Source organism: Branchiostoma lanceolatum, chromosome 15, assembly GCF_035083965.1.
Source record: "Branchiostoma lanceolatum isolate klBraLanc5 chromosome 15, klBraLanc5.hap2, whole genome shotgun sequence".
Classification (NCBI taxonomy): Eukaryota; Metazoa; Chordata; class Leptocardii; order Amphioxiformes; family Branchiostomatidae; genus Branchiostoma; species Branchiostoma lanceolatum.
The window spans coordinates 2,838,596-2,844,595 of NC_089736.1; positions in this window are offsets into that span (position 1 = coordinate 2,838,596).

Below are 6,000 nucleotides of genomic sequence, written 5' to 3' on the forward strand. Positions count from 1 at the left end.
GGCTCCAAATCAACGTTCTGTCACGTTATGTTACACTTTCTGGGTTGCAGTTTAAATACGTCCGCTGGAGGGGGCGCGTGAATTGTCACAAATGATGAGCGTCATTGTCATGATTTAATACTGAGAATATATAAGAAAGTATACTACCTGGTTGAGAATTTAACCATTAGGACTAATTCTTAAGTCTATCTCATCTTACCTTTTACTATTGATTGATAAAGCAAAGAATACGCTCCAAATCGATGCATTGTGACGTTGAACTTTTTCTGTTGCAGTTGTAGGTAGGTCCGCTGGAGGGGGCGCATGAATGGTCTAATTTCATTCACAAGTAAGGACTTAAGTAGAGTGGACATCCCAGAGGTGATCGCGCAGAATAGTGCTTTTTAAAGTAGCTAGAAGTAGTGCAATGTGGCTTGGCTATGGCCGTGTTGAAGCCGGGCTGACTTGATTTCGTCGTTGATTATGAATAAGTGACAATCACCCGACCTTGCCTCGATAAGTCTGCTACATGAATCACTTAATTAGCACCCTGCTAAGTGTCAAAATCAGGATGTTGTAAATATTCTGTAATTTGTCAAGTATCCTTTTCATTGTGAAGACATTTGCGCAATGATAAATACTATTATTTACATAGTTGTGTCGTGAAACAAGCGGCAATGTGAACAAGGGTACGCCGTCTAGACGAAACATACAAGTTCAACAGCATATTTGCTACCTTACTAGTCTAATAACAGTGCTGACGATTTCTGGATACTGTAACGGATACTACCCGTCTCTTATGTAGCTATGATTCGGTGAGTGTATCATTCAGTCAGTAATTACGTTTTGTATTAATCGGCCGAGACTGTACATGTACGATTTGTGCTCGATCGCTTGTTCTGATAGTACCAGTGTTTCTGTGCCGTCTCGAGGCTGAATTTGCTCAACCACGGTTTCAAGACTCGTTGTTTTGGCTTCGAATTCCTTAGTGACAGCAATTACAACGGCCAGGGAGGTTGAAAATAGATATTTCAACTCTCTTGGAATGAACTATAATCTTTGTGTATCAAGCTACATGCTCACAGCATGAGCCTATAGTAGCAGTAGTAAATACAATTTCACTGTAATTTTCCTATTTAACGTTTATCATCTACTCAACAAGCAGTAAAGAAAATCGGTCGTCCAACAGTACTTTATCATTCATGCCCGCGCCTGGTGCAAGGTACATTAGTCATTTTCAATTTCATACTTCACAGAATTTAACACATATCTATCGAGTGGATCCACCCATCTTTTGGATAACACAATGATGAAAACAAGAACTTTTGTTTTGAAATGTTCTTCACATGCATGAGATTTACTAACACTGCCACGATTATCAGAAACGTCACTGACAAACAAACAGAAACAGGGGCGTTAATACACAGGATGTTACTGATTCTTTTTAACGCCCGAGAGTTTAAAGGATAAATGTAGGAGGAAAGCTCTTTGTTGGTTGTGTTTCCTCTTAAATGTCACACGTTAATAGCATTCCTATATGGAGAATTTTGATACCTTTTCAATGTAATACATCATTTAGCGTAACAAAGAAGAAACCAAAGTTAACAAACATGCAGCCTGACGATCACTAAACCATGGCAGGGAGGTGGGTGGATACGGAAATCAGCCGAGGAGCACCCGAACTAAATTCAATAACATCAGCAGCTTTTCTTCATAAAACGGCATCCATTTTTTTGACATCTAAAGTTCTTATAACATTTTTCCTTCTAATAACATCTTTCAGCCACTCGATGTACGTTGTAACTAGCGGTTTCATCAACTATAGATTGAAGGGGGAAAATAGATGTAGAGAAACTTTAAAGACTAAAAAGAGGGAAAAACGTTTAGACAACTCAATCAGAATAATGTCGAAGTGACCCTGATTTAGAACACGAACGGTGATCTACATGTGCTGAGAGAAGCCAGACCCGCCGTTCTGATAGCGTCACAGCTCTATCTGTTCTTACTCTGGCCTGTGTCGTCACAGGAGTTAGCGATCTTCTAATCCCTTCTGGACATGTTGACGAGTCTTTTAGGAGCCAGTTGTTGACATCGCCGATGTGAGCAGTGAAACTACGGTGTTCTCAGCCGTAATTTTACTATCAGAAGACCGCCCTTTAGAAGACTTCCCTGTCTCTCTCTCAAAACTTTGCAATAAAACATGATAAACTAAGCGTCAAGTTGCCAGGTGAGGCTTGGCGGATGTGAATTCCTCCTTAATTCTACGAAAACAGCGATTGTTATCGTATCCTTCCTGTTCTGTTATGAAAGATTATGTCCTAAGACGACCTGTCCATGTGACGTCAGTGTGACGTATGTTGCACTTGCGGGGAAAACCATCTCCGCGTGTGCCTTGTGTACGCGCACGTACAATGTGTTTTGTGGTGGAGACTGAGAAACCGGCACAGCTTTCTGTGCGGTCATACAGGATCATACAGCTAGCCGTTTTTCTGGAATTACAGATCTAATCATTTCCTCCCTGTACTTGAAGGCCACGAAAGCCTTTCCAAGTTGCCTGATTGCGTGATGGTTTTATATGAAATTTCAAGTACACGGTCCTTGAGAAAAGGGAGGCGACATGACGATAATCATAAGGATTCATTTGTTTCTTCTAAAGAGAGTTATTGTTTCTTCAACTTTCACAATGGATGAAGCTGCACTCTGCAGAGGAATGGATTCCTCTGCACTGTTCAAACGACAGTTGCTTCTAGACTTGCCCCGTTCGAAGTCTGCGCTGTAATGACCTTTGCGTTAACACACGTGGAGACGAATTGTTGTAGCTGTTTTCAAAAGCCTTGCAAGGTTGAGTTTACATAGTTGTACAGGCTATTGAAAGGAAGTTCTTGTTCAACAACGCTCTTGAACTCCACACGACCCCTAGTCTATAAGCCGGCTAGTCATTCATGCGATTCCTGTATCTTAAGTCAAAGCACGAACACAAAATCTAGTTCTCGGTCCTGACTGAGGACTGTCTTTTTGCTTCAAAAGAAGTCTCAAAGTTGCTTTATTTTCTCCGTGATGCTAAGCGCTGGTGTTTTGATGGTTTCTCTGAGTGTAAAACGGGTCGTTGTCAATGATGGGAGTGTGTGTGTTTTATACTTGAAAGGTTCTTGACATTTATATGATGTTTCATGTAACAAACAACATATAACAGGGATTTCAGAAACGGAAGGGGGAGGGGCCAGTAACACAGATTGTATAACAGACATGGCTTCCTTATCTACCAAGAAAAGCCAAAAACGTGCGTGTTTTCTGACACGTTTTCAATCATGACTGGCACGAGCATATTTCCTGTGGCTGTACGAGTTGGGACCGACTCGCATTATCTTTATTGGTATCTAATGCCGTATGAAAATAGACGCATATTTCGTAGACGAAATGGGCGCAGTGAGTAACAAACATAAAAGCGAACGTTTCTTCCTTTTCTACCAAAAAGAACGTAGTGCTTGTCTTCTTGCACGTTCACCTGAACAAGACTTGCAATAAAATATTTCCTGTGCTGTAAGGGTTTAGGTCCGACACATTTTTTCATTGACAATTGACATCGTCTGAATAATAGCGAGACGCCGTGATTTCTAAGACGAACAGTTGCAAACAAGACAAGACCTGTTTCTTCCTTTTCTACCAAGAAACCCGAAGACATACGCGTGTCCCTGCAAGTCTTCACGTATGACTGGCACAAACACCTTTCCTGCGGCCTAAGGCAGTCCCCATTGGTGCTTGATTGACATATTTTAAAAAGCAGAAATCAGAAGACACTAGGAAGAGAACAACATAACAGCCCACGTGCGACTTCAGCGAAATAGGGGCGAGCCCTTTTTATTTGATTGGCGTTTCAAAAGACATCTTGGGCGGCTTTAACGAAGTGAGCCCGACACGTAACAGCGTCTTCAGACGATTGTAATAAAGATAAGACTGTGACGTCACTCAAAGTATTAATTCGTACATCCCTTCTTCCGACATCAATGACTTCCGGTGTCTTCGATGATCATGATTAAGGATACCGGATGTCTTCGCCAATGTCTTAATAACTTAACGACATTTATGTCTTAAACGAGGTGAGACGGACAGTAGACAGCACCTGGAGACATATTTGATAGAAACTATGTGACGTCACGATAAGTCTTGGCAACAAAATGTCCTGTTTTCTGAAAGGTCACTGACCCGAAATAAGCAACGAGTTAGTGTCATGTCAGAAGTCTGTTGGTAGTTACCTCCGTGTAGATGGGGGTATTGTTTGGGCATATGAGTTTGGGCGTTTGTGTTCGTTTGTGTTTCCGGAGTTATAATTCAAGAAAATCTGGATGGATTGTGAAGATATTTGGTATGTTGGTAGGTGTTGGGGAAACGACGTTCAAGGTTGTTCGATTTTGGGCCCTCTGACAACTGTCCTTGGTACTGCAGCAGAACTTCCGCTTTTTTGTTGTATATTTTGTCTTGTACATGCTAGTATCGTTATTCATTGCTTCCTTCAAAACTAAGTTTTAAGACAGTCGATGCTGTCCAGACGATGCATTTTGTATTCAATGATCCTTTAACCTATATTTGCGCCAAGTGACATGTATTCTTTGACGTTTATTGGATTTTGACAAGTTCCAGAGAACTACTAAATACCACACTAATGCCGCGAGCACAAAACTGTCGTAAACACTAAGCCCTTTCTTAAGAAGCACTATCCAAGTTGCTACCGTTCTTTTCTCCCCCTTTTGTATACTATGATTACCTTAAATGCTTGTCTTGTTATGCTGTGTACTGAACAAAATGTCCTGTGCTTTTTGCTGAATTATCTGCATCCATACGTTGAGTTACAGACACCGGTTGAATTAAGAACACACGGTTAATTTGTCAGATATAATCTATAATTATATATCTAGCTTTCGCGAAGGCCATGTGGACAGTGTCACTCATAACAGCGGCGGAACTCCGACGTAAAACTCGTGACATAAAACACGTATTTTACAATCAGTAAGAAGCCGATCTTATATATAAGCTCACTGTAGTTCTACTAATATTCGCTTAGTGAATGGAGTTATTTTTCATGTGCGAATCTCTCTCTCTTTGCTCTCTCTCCCTTCCTACTCTCTCTCCCTCTCTCTCGGCTCTCTCCCTCTCCCTCTCTTTCTCTCCTCCTCTCTCTCCCCCTTCTCTCTCTCACCCTCTCTCTGTCAGGAAATTGGAAGCAAAAATAAAGCCATTTCGTTCTTCAGGCAAACGACGCTCAATCTCGAAAAATTCTCCTCCACATTCTTAGAAAATGTCCTCCAAACTAACAAAGATTTAGCCGTCGCTGTTCTGAACAATCCTATAGTAAACATTGCTCACAGGTGTGCGAGTTTAAGGAGGGTGCGCTACAAAAGCACAACTCTAAGACACCGGATTAAGACGTAACGACACTTTTCTTCACCTTCCTTACCCCAGATTTCCGTTTACTTCACCTGTACGGAAGTTTGACTCGGAAGGAATTTTTCTCTTCTTCTATTCTCAACCCACGTTGTGGACATATCCAACAGATCAGCATGTCTGTACACTACACTACAGCCTCGGGTCTAATATGTCTGTAATTGGTGTGTTTTGAACATAACAAGACTGTGACTGTAATTCTCTAGTCGGTAATTTTAGCAAAAGGTCATCATGCCCCAAGTGTCGTCTGAAAAACACAAAATGAGCAGACAGGTAACGTATGTCTTCGTGACAGCGTGACTAGTACTTATGAAAATCACAGCTTATCCAAATTGCACTGTTAAATGCACAACACGTATCTAACGTTATGCATTTACCCAGAGTTTAGAGCAATCGTAGGTTTACGTACGTATTAGGAATCTACCATGTAATGTCATGAAATTAGTTTGTAAACACTTAACAAATAACTGAGATTCTTTCCTTACAGTACAGACTTTTTTAACTACTGTCATTAGTCTAAGCTCCTGAACGGAACAATTTGACGCTCACCATTAGACAAAATGACTGTATTGGTGATTATCA